Raw genomic sequence first — 3,162 nt, 5'->3', positions numbered from 1 at the left:
GAACCCCGGGGTCGGACATCCTCTTCCTCGCGGCACTGGAGACGCCGGAAACCTTCTCCCCTTATCTAATAGAGCCTTCCCCGAAGCGCCATTGTGGGAATCTCCGGGTCGGTGAGCCACCTTGGGCCCCACGACAACGTAGGATTCTCCTATCCCTACCCCTCCTCAATCCTTCCCCTCACCCCTCCCCCAACACATAACAAAACCACAGCCGCACTCGGCGACCAAACATTCTTCCCCCCTATGGACGGGTTGACCGCGTGGAGAAAATTGATGTCTGGCGACATCAAACGAGTCCACCTTCCGCCGCCTACTAGTCAGGCGAACCCGCCCAGGGGCATGCAGGCCCTCGATCGTTGGCTCGCTGCGCGTCAACTACCCGACTCGACCGAAGCCAATCCACGTACCGTTCCGCGTCGTTAAGCACCGGTCCTTTCGAGCCGTACCGAGCGGCCTAACTTCAGATACCGCACTTTCCACTCCTCTCCGCTGTTAAGCGCTCCGCCCCATCGCCCATTCCTTCCTTCAATCTTTTTCCCCGTTCATTTCCCACGCACTGTACTCCTACCCCTCCTCCACAAGTCTACCCCCCCCCCAGGAATAGACACCGGGGTAGAAGACAATATAGCGAAATAAGACGATGATATTTTTCAGTTGTTTTGTACAGTTTCCTACGTAAAACAAAAGAAAAACATGAGTGGTTTGTCCACTATGTATAAATTATATATAACTTTTTCACCTGGGTCTTAACCCGATAATATAAATTTTTTTTCAAGTAGTGTTTCTAATTTAAAAAAATGAACTTTTAACCACGAGTGCAAAAGGTAAACTTTCATTTCAATAAGTTAGTTTTTCAAAGTAGAAAATTATTTTTGATGAAAGAAAACTAAGCTTCGACAAAAAGTGGAATTTTCTACCACATATTTGACGTTGCAACGAAATTGTTGAATTTCAAAGACAAAAATAAAAATTTTCTATGCATAGCAGTAGAAATATCAACCCAAAAATATGAAATTTTAACCCAAAAAATCATACTTAACCAAATAGTTAAATTTTAAGTTTCATGAATAATTTTTTACTAAAAAAGGGAAATGAAAAAAAAGTTCAATTTTTAATTAAAGATATAAATTTTCTACTAAATTTATGAATGTTTTACCAACAAAATTAATTTGTAAGTAGTTTTACTTTCCATCATAGAGTATAAAACACGAATGCTAGTAATACTAGCAATACTAATTGAATACTGTTTCCCTATGTTGGAAATTTTATAGAAGGACCCTTTGACCATCTAGAAGGACTGACTGACTTTAAAATTCGCTCCTGTAACTTTGACCATTTATTTTACTCCGTGCAGTCACGCCGGATAAGGAATGAAAATGATTGTAAATTATGTAAAATTTTTGGATCTAAATTCCTAAATAAAATCATAATTAACCCAATATTAATCTTATTAATTTCTAGCGCAATGTTAAGGTTGTTATTTGAAATTCCTCTTTTTTCTACATTCCTGAAAAATGCCTCGTTTTCTTCTTTCTTTAATTATACGATATTTAAAAATACAATTTATTGTTCTTTTTACACTCACAAAATCATTCTATGCAGAACTAGAACATTCAAGAGTGAGTAATGAAAGCTTTTTCTTTATTTTACAGATTTATCAATTATAATTCATTTAATTTTTTTCCTTTCGACTCAATTGAAACTAAGCAATTTAGGATTCAGATAAACCTTTAAAGGTAAAGTATTTTTTTAATGTATCCGTGTAAATTAAATATTGTATACAAGTAAATTAAGGGACATTAATAAATATAGCTTGATTGGAAAAGCACCCGACCGGCAATTGGAAGTTCTGCGGTTCGATTCCCAGCGAAGCGAAGTTAGAAGATCTTTTTTCAGAAAAATATAATTTTAAATTGACAAACATATTATAATGATGACTGCTCAATTACAAGACTTGGAACTAATGTTAATAACACTTTTGATTGATTACAAATGACAGAAGTTGTAGATTTTAAGCATTTAAATGTTCGCGACACAGTAAACCCAATAATTCGGTAATTTTCACAGAGGTAATGCCCAGAAATTTCTTTACTAAGTTTGGTATATCTGCAAGGTTCATATTTTGAAAATTTTTACGAAAATAAGTTTGAAAAAATTCCATAACGATTTCGGAAAGTTTTTAAGGTTTTTCGGAATTTTCCCGAGTATACCCATTTGTTCAGAAGTTTAATGGAATAATAATCATCATTTAATATAATATTACTTTAATATAATTTGTTTGTTTTATTGTGACAAGGTTAAGGAAAATTGTCCAAATATGTAAAGAAATACATGTAGGACTAATGCACATTTAATGAAATCTCTCTTTAAAAAATGTTAAGAACATAATATTCTTTTTTTATCAGAGAAACTATTAATAGTAAAGGAAATATCGAAAATTTTATTTTCGGTTGGTTTCGAATTCTTGCTAGGAAAATTACTTATTAATTCAAAAGAAAATTTTTCTTCGTGAAATTATTTTTACCCGCATTTACGAATACATCACGCGTGTGTTATAGAAAATAAATCCACCGTTTTTTATTCAAAAAAATAATGACCAATGCATATTCTTTAATTGCTTGCTTTATTTTTGTTTCAGGTAAGTTCCGGTTGCGATTACGTAATTCAAGAAAGCTGAAATGGAAGAATTATAATGCACGCTGTAAAGGTATTTATTATTTGAGTCTCATAGAACGAACTCGTTACGACTTACATTTAGGGTTTTGAAATTTTATGGACTTAAGGGCATGTGACACAGCTAAATGCCCATATTACCGACTACAGTTTTTCAGTTCACTGAATGTTTTTTTGAACCTCAGAACTTTTTTTGTAAATAAAATATCGAGCTGAAACTTTGGTAAATGTATTAGAGTACAATAAAGTACGTTTAGGTACTGCATTTTGGTAGGAACTTCACTGAAAATTATTTCATCTTTTTTCCGAACCTCCAACATTTTTTGAATGTTTGAACTTTTTTTTATACATAAAATGTCGGTCTCAAACTTTAAGAAATGCAAGAGTCGAAAGAAAACTACGTTTAAGTACAAAGCTTAATAATAAAAGATGTAAAAATATATATTTTAACAATCAATTCCAACGGCATCAGCCGGTAACGTTGTACAC

Source organism: Belonocnema kinseyi, chromosome 10, assembly GCF_010883055.1.
Source record: "Belonocnema kinseyi isolate 2016_QV_RU_SX_M_011 chromosome 10, B_treatae_v1, whole genome shotgun sequence".
Taxonomy (NCBI): domain Eukaryota; kingdom Metazoa; phylum Arthropoda; class Insecta; order Hymenoptera; family Cynipidae; genus Belonocnema; species Belonocnema kinseyi.
This window is presented reverse-complemented; position numbering follows the sequence as displayed.